This window comes from Phyllobates terribilis, unplaced genomic scaffold (assembly GCF_046119375.1).
Source record: "Phyllobates terribilis strain yellow unplaced genomic scaffold, ASM4611937v1 Scaffold_4__5_contigs__length_816908805, whole genome shotgun sequence".
Lineage (NCBI taxonomy): Eukaryota > Metazoa > Chordata > Amphibia > Anura > Dendrobatidae > Phyllobates > Phyllobates terribilis.
The window spans coordinates 651,958,093-651,971,314 of NW_027362764.1; positions in this window are offsets into that span (position 1 = coordinate 651,958,093).

Genomic DNA, 13,222 nt, shown 5'->3' on the forward strand with positions numbered 1-13,222 from the left:
TAAACTTAACTGCTATGTATGCTGGGATTCATCAAGAAAGGTTTAGAACTTGATAAACCAAACTTTACCAGAATTACTCGCAGAAACCACCAAAATATCGTATGTAGAAAGCCCCATTTATAGGATCAGTGAGGATCCCAGCAATCAGCAAGTCATCACCTAACATGGATGATTATCAATTGGAATCCTTACTGTAACCCTAGACTCTTCCGAAAAGTGCCAAGAAAGTAACAGGAACACGCACAGGATGGATTAATAATGGAAGTGGAGAGAAATAAATATTACCGGATAGATGTCGGTACAGAACTAGTAGCAGAGTGTTGTACGGCGTCACACGGCTAATAATTATAGAATGCCTCTGCGGAAAACGCTCTGAAACCTCCTAGACGCCAGTGCTTCCAAGAGGCTCCTTGTGTTGGACGCTCATTTACAGGTGGGGAATGGGCGTAGAGGAGAAGAAGCCGTAAACAGGCGGAATAGCTATGGGTAAAACTTCTAAATGTAAGAAAATCGCCGCACTCAGCAAGTTGATAAAATGAGTCTACACTTATTAATCATCAGACGGGGAAGAGAGATATTATTTCATCCAAAGTGCACATAAGATCCAATGCTAAGAGCCTATTATTGAAGGAACCAGTGTTTAAGATGGATCCGTCTTAAGTTGTACATGAAATGGGGTCTTCTAAAATGTCCTCATTCCAGATAGAATGAAGTATGTAGGTAAAAATGTATTTTCATGGGGGGTCTACCAACTCTCCTTCTACTTCACCTACATTTCAGTACCTCATTCTGTTGTTCTCTTGGGATGCTACTAAGGGCGTCTGGCAGCGGCTTACTCCCCTACCCCTAATAGAAACATATGCATGTTCTGCCTAGCCCCGCGGCATGTATATAGGGGATCTCTAAGGCCACGGCCCCACTATCAGTATTTGGTCAGTATTTTTTCTCAGGAGTGGGAGCCAAAACCAGGTGAGGAACAATCAGAGGAAAGGTATAATAGAAACAAGTCACCAATTCTGCATTTATCACCCACTCCTGGTTTTGGCTCCCACTCCTGAGAAAAAATACTGACCGAATACTGATAGTGGAGCCATGGAATAATTGGAGGACTGATATAATTCACATCAGACAGCCTAGCAGCAGTTCGTGTTCCCTGTGAAGAAGAGGATTGGACATGTTGAATTCCAAGTGCCCGATCCTCCGGCTCTGAGTTCCTCGATGTCTCCTGTTGGGGTAGAGTCGGAAGGCTTCCTCACACACTGTCGGATGGGTAGTATTAATGTAATGTTTATGACCAGCTCAAGGTCTGGTCTCCACTGAGACATTTTGTAGCACTATCAGTTGATTTTAAGATTTTTTTAGACTGTAGTTGTCTTTCATTAAAATCAATCAGTCCTATAAAAAGTCCTATAAAAAGTCTCAGTGAAGACCCCTTACCAGATAATTTAGGTGGAAGTGACCATCTATTTGGTGTGTATGAGGGTCTTCCAAATCCCTGATAACAAATGTCCCAGAAAGTAAGCCACAGTGGTGTGGTAGTGACTTACTCCCCTCTACCTATTAAAAAAACCCATCCATATTCAGTGAGCAAGCATACATAAAGGGGAGTTAGGTGCATTTGGCTGACAACTATCAAAAATATATAGCCAGCTTAAGGGCTTGTTCACACGATGCGTTTTAGCCTCATTTTTTCAATGCGTTTTTCAAGGGTCAAAAAAAAGCTCCAGCAAAGTGAATGAGAGTTCTGAACTCTCATGCACACATCGCTTATTTTTTCCTTGCGAATTTGAACCATCTGCAGCATGTCAATTCCTTCAGTGTTTTTGCAGCATTTTTCACCAATTCCAATAAATGGGGAAAAACACAAATAAAACCAAACCGCATGTAAAAAAAACACATAAAAAATGAGTTAAAACCATGCCTATTTTACTTATATTTCCTGCGAACACTCTGGCTTTTGATGCAAAAACTGCTGCAAATACTGACTGTGTGCACACGCCCTTTGGGTCTTGGTTGTTTGTCTACCACTAAATGCCAGTGTTAAGATTATATTAAATATCCTTCGGGTCATTCACGATCTCTCTCTTATACAATAGGACTGAATGTAGGAAAGAATTTTTCTCTGTGTAAAAATGTTATATTTTTCTCAAGAATATGTTTTTTTCCTACAGAGGAAAGCATCCATCGTACATAAATACAGTAGGTATAAATAATCGCCAAAACAAACATCAGAACAATATCATATGGAAATGAAAGGTTAAAAATCGACACCATACAGAGGCCTATCCACACCAGCAATTGACATGCTGCGGATGAAAAACATCAACAAAAAACAATTTCTGCATTAAAAAAAATGCAGCATAAGAATAAAATTCTGTTAAAGCTCATCCTCTTTCCTGGTTCTGTAAAACGCTGCAGATTTTATGAGCCGAAAATCTGCAATTAAAATCTGCACCAAATTCTGCATATGTGAACGTGGCCTTAGTGGTGTCATCGTCAGATAAAGATCTCTATCCCCCCAAGCTGATTTAACCCTTTGATTCAACAGTAACGACATCAATATATCCACAACTAGTTCTGTCTGGTTTCATCAGGTGGATTTGGGAAAGGTGCAGTTTGTGACCGACTCTAAGGACATTTAGCAGGTGGAGAAAATGCCTGAGAAGGAGAATGTGTCAGGTATCCTAACATGATCCTAAATGTGTGGATCCTCCCAGAAAGCGGAGAGCTTGGAGCGTCAGCAGGGCAGGGAGTGCTGTGTCAGAGCTCGCTGTTACGTCTGCAGCCATAATGGCAGCAGCCAGGCTCATACACGCACAGATGGGTGACATTTATGTATGTGACATTATCTGGGTCAGTGTGTCACATACATACACGTATGCGGAGCCTATGTGCACAATACTATTTCATTGAAAATTACATATGTTGTGGATGGGATTTATAGAACCTCGTGCCGACTGGGCTTCTCAAAGTGGATGGAATTTATAGAACCCCGTGCCCACTGGGTTTCTCAAAGTGGATGGGATTTATAGAACCTCGTGCCCACTGGGCTTCTCAAAGTGGATGGGATTTATAGAACCCTGTGCCCACTGGGCTTCTCAAAGTGGATGGGATTTATAGAACCTCGTGCCCACTGGGCTTCTCAAAGTGGATGGGATTTATAGAACCTCGTGCCCACTGGGCTTCTCAAAGTGGATGGGATTTATAGAACCCTGTGCCCACTGGGCTTCTCAAAGTGGATGGGATTTATAGAACCCTGTGCCCACTGGGCTTCTCAAAGTGGGTGGGATTTATAGAACTCTGTTCCCACTGGGCTTCTCAAAGTGGATGGAATTTACAGAACCCCGTGCCCACTGGGCTTCTCAAAGTGGATGGGATTTATAGAACCCTGTGCCCACTGGGCTTCTCAAAGTGGATGGGATTTATAGAACCCTGTGCCCACTGGGCTTCTCAAAGTGGATGGAATTTATAGAACCCCGTGCCCACTGGGTTTCTCAAAGTGGATGGGATTTATAGAACCTCGTGCCCACTGGGCTTCTCAAAGTGGATAGGATTTATAGAACCCTGTGCCCACTGGGCTTCTCAAAGTGGATGGGATTTATAGAACCTCGTGCCCACTGGGCTTCTCAAAGTGGATGGGATTTATAGAACCTCGTGCCCACTGGGCTTCTCAAAGTGGATGGGATTTATAGAACCCTGTGCCCACTGGGCTTCTCAAAGTGGATGGGATTTATAGAACCCTGTGCCCACTGGGCTTCTCAAAGTGGGTGGGATTTATAGAACTCTGTTCCCACTGGGCTTCTCAAAGTGGATGGAATTTACAGAACCCCGTGCCCACTGGGCTTCTCAAAGTGGATGGGATTTATAGAACCCTGTGCCCACTGGGCTTCTCAAAGTGGATGGGATTTATAGAACCCTGTGCCCACTGGGCTTCTCAAAGTGGATGGGATTTATAGAACCCTGTGCCCACTGGACTTCTCAAAGTGGATGGAATTTATAGAACCCCGTGCCCACTGGGCTTCTCAAAGTGGATGGGATTTATAGAACCCTGTGCCCACTGGGCTTCTCAAAGTGGATGGGATTTATAGAACCTTGTGCCCACTGGGCTTCTCAAAGTGGATGGGATTTATAGAACCCTGTGCCCACTGGGCTTCTCAAAGTGGATGGGATTTATAGAACCTCGTGCCCACTGGGCTTCTCAAAGTGGATGGGATTTATAGAACCTCGTGCCCACTGGGCTTCTCAAAGTGGATGGGATTTATAGAACCCTGTGCCCACTGGGCTTCTCAAAGTGGATGGGATTTATAGAACCCTGTGCCCACTGGGCTTCTCAAAGTGGGTGGGATTTATAGAACTCTGTGCCCACTGGGCTTCTCAAAGTGGATGGAATTTACAGAACCCCGTGCCCACTGGGCTTCTCAAAGTGGATGGGATTTATAGAACCCTGTGCCCACTGGGCTTCTCAAAGTGGATGGGATTTATAGAACCCTGTGCCCACTGGGCTTCTCAAAGTGGATGGGATTTATAGAACCCTGTGCCCACTGGACTTCTCAAAGTGGATGGAATTTATAGAACCCCGTGCCCACTGGGCTTCTCAAAGTGGATGGGATTTATAGAACCCTGTGCCCACTGGGCTTCTCAAAGTGAATGGGATTTATAGAACCTCGTGCCCACTGGGCTTCTCAAAGTGGATGGGGTTTATAGAACCTCGTGCCGACTGGGCTTCTCAAAGTGGATGGAATTTATAGAACCCCGTGCCCACTGGGTTTCTCAAAGTGGATGGGATTTATAGAACCTCGTGCCCACTGGGCTTCTCAAAGTGGATGGGATTTATAGAACCCTGTGCCCACTGGGCTTCTCAAAGTGGATGGGATTTATAGAACCTCGTGCCCACTGGGCTTCTCAAAGTGGATGGGATTTATAGAACCTCGTGCCCACTGGGCTTCTCAAAGTGGATGGGATTTATAGAACCCTGTGCCCACTGGGCTTCTCAAAGTGGATGGGATTTATAGAACCCTGTGCCCACTGGGCTTCTCAAAGTGGGTGGGATTTATAGAACTCTGTGCCCACTGGGCTTCTCAAAGTGGATGGAATTTACAGAACCCCGTGCCCACTGGGCTTCTCAAAGTGGATGGGATTTATAGAACCCTGTGCCCACTGGGCTTCTCAAAGTGGATGGGATTTATAGAACCCTGTGCCCACTGGGCTTCTCAAAGTGGATGGGATTTATAGAACCCTGTGCCCACTGGGCTTCTCAAAGTGAATGGGATTTATAGAACCTCGTGCCCACTGGGCTTCTCAAAGTGGATGGGGTTTATAGAACCTCGTGCCGACTGGGCTTCTCAAAGTGGATGGAATTTATAGAACCCCGTGCCCACTGGGCTTCTCAAAGTGGATGGGATTTATAGAACCTCGTGCCCACTGGGCTTCTCTAAGTGGATGGGATTTATAGAACCCTGTGCCCACTGGGCTTCTCAAAGTGGATGGGATTTATAGAACCTCGTGCCCACTGGGCTTCTCAAAGTGGATGGGATTTATAGAACCTCGTGCCCACTGGGCTTCTCAAAGTAGATGGGATTTATAGAACCCTGTGCCCACTGGGCTTCTCAAAGTGGATGGGATTTATAGAACCCTGTGCCCACTGGGCTTCTCAAAGTGGGTGGGATTTATAGAACTCTGTGCCCACTGGGCTTCTCAAAGTGGATGGAATTTACAGAACCCCGTGCCCACTGGGCTTCTCAAAGTGGATGGGATTTATAGAACCCTGTGCCCACTGGGCTTCTCAAAGTGGATGGGATTTATAGAACCCTGTGCCCACTGGGCTTCTCAAAGTGGATGGGATTTATAGAACCCTGTGCCCACTGGACTTCTCAAAGTGGATGGGATTTATAGAACCCCGTGCCCACTGGGCTTCTCAAAGTGGATGGGATTTATAGAACCCTGTGCCCACTGGGCTTCTCAAAGTGGATGGGATTTATAGAACCTCGTGCCCACTGGGCTTCTCAAAGTGGATGGGATTTATAGAACCCTGTGCCCACTGGGCTTCTCAAAGTGGATGGGATTTATAGAACCTCGTGCCCACTGGGCTTCTCAAAGTGGATGGGATTTATAGAACCTCGTGCCCACTGGGCATCTCAAAGTGGATGGGATTTATAGAACCCTGTGCCCACTGGGCTTCTCAAAGTGGATGGGATTTATAGAACCCTGTGCCCACTGGGCTTCTCAAAGTGGGTGGGATTTATAGAACTCTGTGCCCACTGGGCTTCTCAAAGTGGATGGAATTTACAGAACCCTGTGCCCACTGGGCTTCTCAAAGTGGATGGGATTTATAGAACCCTGTGCCCACTGGGTTTCTCAAAGTGGATGGGATTTATAGAACCCTGTGCCCACTGGGCTTCTCAAAGTGGATGGGATTTATAGAACCCTGTGCCCACTGGACTTCTCAAAGTGGATGGAATTTATAGAACCCCGTGCCCACTGTGCTTCTCAAAGTGGATGGGATTTATAGAACCCTGTGCCCACTGGGCTTCTCAAAGTGAATGGGATTTATAGAACCTCGTGCCCACTGGGCTTCTCAAAGTGGATGGGGTTTATAGAACCTCGTGCCCAGTGGGCTTCTCAAAGTGGATGGGATTTATAGAACCCTGTGCCCACTGGGCTTCTCAAAGTGGATGGGATTTATAGAACCCTGTGCCCACTGGGCTTCTCAAAGTGGATGGGATTTATAGAACCCTGTGCCCACTGGGCTTCTCAAAGTGGATGGGATTTATAGAACCCTGTGCCCACTGGGCTTCTCAAAGTGGATGGAATTTATAGAACCCCGTGCCCACTGGGCTTCTCAAAGTGGATGGGATTTATAGAACCCTGTGCCCACTGGGCTTCTCAAAGTGGATGGGATTTATAGAACCCTGTGCCCACTGGGCTTCTCAAAGTGGATGGGATTTATAGAACCCTGTGCCCACTGGACTTCTCAAAGTGGATGGAATTTATAGAACCCTGTGCCCACTGGGCTTCTCAAAGTGGATGGAATTTATAGAACCTCGTGCCCACTGGGCTTCTCAAAGTGGATGGAATTTATAGAACCCTGTGCCCACTGGGCTTCTCAAAGTGGATGGGATTCATAGAACCTCGTGCCCACTGGGCTTCTCAAAGTTGGTGGGATTTATAGAACCTCGTGCCCACTGGGCTTCTTTTTAACGCAGTGTCAACTGATGACCAGCGGTGCGTGTTTCACATCTGCAGCATGTCAATCTCTCTTGCGGGTACGCTGTGTGGAATTTCCCCATAGACTTACATGAGATGCGGAAATTCTGCAAGTGAAAAACCCACATGCATTTTAAGTTTAAAGTTTTGTCACAGTCACATACCAAGAAGTATCAAAAACAAAGCAGCCATATTTAAAGCATGACATAGCAAAGAGAGAGGAAAAAAGCAGCATCAAAAACACGATAAAAGCGCACGTTAACCCCTTCACCACCTTGGGTTTTCCATTTTCATTTTTAGCTCCCCTTCTTCCCAGAGCCCTAACTTTTTTATTTTTCCCGTCATTATGGCCATGTGAGGGGCTTATTTTTTGTAGGTCAAGTTGTACTTTTGAACAACACCATTGGTTTTACCATATGGTGTACTGGAAAATGGGAAAAAAATCCAAGTGAGGTGAAATTACAAAAAAAGTGCAATTCCACAATTATTATTTTTTTACCAAGTTCACTAAATGCTAAAACTAACCTGCCATTATCATTCCCCAGGTGATTACAAGTTCGTAGATACCAAACATGTATAGGTTATTTTTTATTTAAGTGGAGCAAACAAAAATCAAACTCTGACAGCGGCATTTAACATGATCGCAGCGGAGGAGTGCCATTAGCTCCGCCCATCAATGCCCCACTCACATGATCGCGGGGCACCGATGGGTTGGCATGACAACCCAGGGTCTGCAGGAGACCTGTCTGGTTGTCATTGAAGCCCTGCTATGTGCAACATAAGCGATCTTCTGATCACAGCTTCAAGTCTCCCATGGAGACTATTAAAGCAAGTAAAAAAAAAAGTTTTTAAAAATAAAAAAAAAACTTCAAATCACCCCCCTTTCACCCCATTCAAAATAAAACAATAAAAAAACACCGCGTTCAGAATCACCCAATCTATCAAAATATAAAAAGAATTAATCCGATTGGTAAACGGCATAACAAGAAAGAAATCAAAACGCCAGAATAACACTTTTTGGTCACCACAACATTGCAATAAAATGCAATAACAGTCGATCAAAAAGATCGTATGTACCCCAAAATAGTATAAATAAAAACGTCAACGTGCAAAAAATAAGCGCTCGTTTGGCCCCAGATTCTGAAAAATGGAGACGCTACGGGTCTAGGAAAATAGCGACTTTTTTTTTTTTTTTTTACAAACTTTGGATTTTTTTTTAACCACTTAAATAAAAAAGAACCTATACATGTTTGGTATCTACGAGCTCGTAATCACCTGGAGAATCATATGACATGGTCAGTTTTAGCATCTAGTGAACATGGTAAAAAAAAAAAAAAAAAAACTAATGTGGAATTGCACTTTCTTTGTAATTTCACTGTGCTTGAAATTTTTTTCCCCATTTTCCACTACACTATATGGTAATATCAATGGTGTCGTTCAAAAGTGCAACTCATCCCGCAAAAAATAACCCCTGACATGGCCACATTGACAGAAAAATAAAAAAGTTATGGCTCTGGGAAGAAGGGGAGCAAAAAACGAGAACGGAAAAACCCAAGGCGGTGAAGGGGTTAATAATAGCATTCTGAACCGGTTCAGTCACAGCTCTGTGTATATAGAGCGCCAGCTGTAACTGCGCCCCTGTCACTGACTGACAGCCAGCTCAGCGTTACAGCCTGCTGTCAGTCAGGGCCGGTTACAGCTGGCGCTCTATATACACAGAACGGTGACTGAACCGGTTCAGAATGCTATTATTAACCCCTTCAGCACCTTGGGTTTTTCCGTTTTTGCATTCTCGTTTTTTGCTCCCCTTCTTCCCAGAGAGAACACCCACTGAACGCTGCTGGGAGGAATAAAGTTAATTTTCTCCCGGCAGGAGGGATCTAAGTGCAGGCACTGGGCAGGTTAAGAACGCTATTAACCAACCTGCAGATTAACCCCATACCGGCAGGTTAATAGCATTTTTTCATGTGACAGGTTCCCTTTAAAAATAACGCAACAACAAAAAAAATCAAGAAACTTAATATAAAAAATCCAAGTTCCCATGATGAACATTGTGTACGTTTTTGATGTTGCAGATTTTCTGTACAGCCGTTTTTATACATCAGCAGTTGTTAAAATTTACAAGACCAAATACAGTTTCCCAAGTTAAAGAATTACAGTGTATTCCTAAAAATCGGACGCTATACGATTCATTTGTTTGTTGTCCCTTTTTTCTTTTTTTGCGCACTCATACATTTGGGTAGGCAAGTCTCAGCAGAAATACAGAAGAGAATAGGGCATACTGAGATTTTTGTCACACGGACATTCGGTCCATATAGAAAATTGGTCATCTGTACAGCAATGTGGAATAACATACAAATGGTGTCAGTTTTTTTCTTACAGACCGAAAATATGGCCGTGTGAACGAAGCCTAACAGTGCAAGATTAAAAAACAATTAATGTCTATGGGAGAAAAACACCACAAAGTAGCCGGAAAGGGCCGTACCTGCACCAGGTTTAAATATTTTATAAAAGGCATCGAAAAACAATAAACGTAAGGAAATGGAAAAGAGCGTCACAATAAATGCAGTGGATGTCTAATGTTTAATATTTCCATATTGACTTCCAGCAAAGATCTGTCCGAAGAATTTTCAAACAAAAGAAAAATGCAAGAAAAAAACTCATTAAAATATATTTTTCTTTTACAAAAATGCTTTGCATAAAGCCACTGTATACAATTTCCATAATGATCACACTTCTGGAATTGTTTTCCCTTATTCATCTAATTCCCTCTTGCTGTGCAGTGTAGGGACCGTTCTGTACTCCCCAGCCACCTACTCCTGGGACATGGACTGTAAGGCTGCTCAATGTGAATACCGGCAGGAAATCCAGAAACCTGCTGTCTCATCACCACTCCTTCATCTCAACGTCTGGGAACCTTTAGAAGTATTTAGGAATAATATAAGTAATTTATATTTAACCTATTAGAACTGATGACTTATGGTTAGGGTAGGTCACCAATAATATGTTCAACAGGAACATGGTCTGATCATACCACATCTCCTGGGCAGGGGAGGAAGGAAAAGAGTATACAGACATTACAGCAGGGGGTCACAGAGGATTTTTTTCTGTGAGATAAAACATTTCACTGCCTGTTTTAAAAAATTTTTTACTTCAAAGAAAGAATCCGCTGTGATCCCATACTGTCCTGTCTGTATACTCTCTTTGCTTCCTCCCCTCCCCAGGAGATGTGGTATGATCAGACCATGTACGGTCAGACACAGCCATTACACAGTACACAGCAGGGGCACATTTATAAGATTATCTCAGCACAGGAACATTTTATTTAAAACACATCCAATTGTGGAACTTATTATTATTCCAACATCTATTGATTAAAATCAACTTTGTTAGTGGGAAAACCCCTTTAAGTCATGAATTCTCCCAACTCAGTTCAATATTGGGGTATTATGGGGGCACTGTGGCCGGCAGTATTATGGGGGCGCTGAGGCTGCCAGTGTTATGGGGGCGCTGTGGCCGGCAGTATTATGGGGGCGCTGTGGCCGGCAGTATTATGGGGGCGCTGTGGCCGGCAGTATTATGGGGACGATGTGGCCGGCAGTATTATGGGGGCGCTGAGGCTGCCAGTGTTATGGGGGCGCTGTGGCCGGCAGTATTATGGGGGCGCTGTGGCCGGCAGTATTATGGGGGCGCTGTGGCCGGCAGTATTATGGGGGCGATGTGGCCGGCAGTATTATGGGGGCGCTGTGGCCGACAGTATTATGGGGACGATGTGGCCGGCAGTATTATGGGGGCGCTGTGGCCGGCAGTATTATGGGGACGATGTGGCCGGCAGTATTATGGGGGCGCTGTGGCCGGCAGTATTATGGGGGCGCTGTGGCCGACAGTATTATGGGGACGATGTGGCCGGCAGTATTATGGGGGCGCTGTGGCCGACAGTATTATGGGGACGATGTGGCCGGCAGTATTATGGGGGCGCAGTGGCAGGCAGTATTATGGGGACGCTGTGGCCGACAGTATTATGGGGTCGCTGTGCCCGGCAGTATTATGGGGGCGCTCCGGCCGGCAGTATTATGGGGGCGCTGTGGCCGGCAGTATTATGGGGGCGCTGTGGCCGGCAGTGTTATGGGGGCGCTGTAGCCGCAGTATTATGGGGGCGCTGTGGCCGGCAGTGTTATGGGGGCGCTGTGGCCGGCAGTATTATGGGGACGCTGTGGCAGGCAGTATTATGGGGGCGCTGTGGCCGGCAGTATTATGGGGCGCTGTGGCCGGCAGTATTATGGGGGCGCTGTGGCCGGCAGTATTATGGGGGCGCTGTGGCCCGCAGTATTATGGGGGCGCTGTAGCCGCAGTATTATGGGGGCGCTGTGGCCGGCAGTGTTATGGGGGCGCTGTGGCCGGCAGTATTATGGGGACGCTGTGGCAGGCAGTATTATGGAGGCGCTGTGGCCGGCAGTATTATGGGGGCGCTGTGGCCGGCAGTATTATGGGGGCGCTGTGGCAGGCAGTATTATGGGGGCGCTGTGGCAGGCAGTATTATGGGGGCGCTGTGGCCGGCAGTATTATGGGGGCGCTGTGGCCGGCAGTATTATGGGGGCGATGTGGCCGGAAGTATTATGGGGGCGCTGTGGCCGGCAGTATTATGGGGGCGCTGTGGCCGGCAGTATTATGGGGGCGATGTGGCCGGCAGTATTATGGGGGCGCTGTGGCCGGCAGTATTATGGGGGCAATGTGGCCGGCAGTATTATGGGGGCGATGTGGCCGGCAGTATTATGGGGGCGCTGTGGCCGGCAGTATTATGGGGGCGCTGTGGCCGGCAGTATTATGTAGGCGCTGTGGCCGGCAGTATTATGGGGGCGCTGTGGCCGGCAGTATTATGGGGGCGATGTGGCCGGCAGTATTATGGGGCCACTGTGGCCGGCAGTATTATGGGGGCGCTGTGGCCGGCAGTATTATGGGGGCGCTGTGGCCGGCAGTATTATGGGGGCGATGTGGCCGGCAGTATTATGGGGGCACTGTGGCCGGCAGTATTATGGGGGCGCTGTGGCCGGCAGTATTATGGGGGCGATGTGGCCGGCAGTATTATGGGGGCGCTGTGGCCGGCAGTATTATGGGGGCGCTGTGGCCGGCAGTATTATGGGGGCGCTGTGGCCGGCAGTATTATGGGGACGCTGTGGCTGCAGTATTATGGGGACGCTGTGGCTGCAGTATTATGGGGGCGCTGTGGCCGGCAGTATTATGGGGGCGCTGTGGCCGGCAGTATTATGGGGGCAATGTGGCCGGCAGTATTATGGGGGCAATGTGACCGGCAGTATTATGGGGGCGCTGTGGCCGGCAGTATTATGGGGGCGATGTGGCCGGCAGTATTATGGGGGCGATGTGGCCGGCAGTATTATGGGGGCGCTGTGGCCGGCAGTATTATAGGGGCAATGTGGCCGGCAGTATTATGGAGGCGCTGTGGCCGGCAGTATTATGGGGGCGCTGTGGCCGGCAGTATTATGGGGGCGCTGTGGCAGGCAGTATTATGGGGGCGATGTGGCCGGCAGTATTATGGGGGCACTGTGGCCGGCAGTATTATGGGGGCGCTGTGGCCGGCAGTATTATGGGGGCGCTGTGGCCGGCAGTATTATGGGGGCGATGTGGCCGGCAGTATTATGGGGGCGCTGTGGCCGGCAGTATTATGGGGGCGCTGTGGCCCGCAGTATTATGGGGGTTACTGTGGCCGGCAGTATTATGGGGGCGCTGTGGCCGGCAGTATTATGGGGGCGATGTGGCCGGCAGTATTATGGGGGCGATGTGGCCGGCAGTATTATGGGGGCGCTGTGGCCGGCAGTATTATGGGGGCAATGAGGCCGGCAGTATTATGGAGGCGCTGTGGCCGGCAGTATTATGGGGGCGCTGTGGCCGGCAGTATTATGGGGGCGCTGTGGCCGGCAGTATTATGGGGGCGCTGTGGCAGGCAGTATTATGGGGGCGCTGTGGCCGGCAGTATTATGGGGGCCCTGTGGCCGGCAGTATT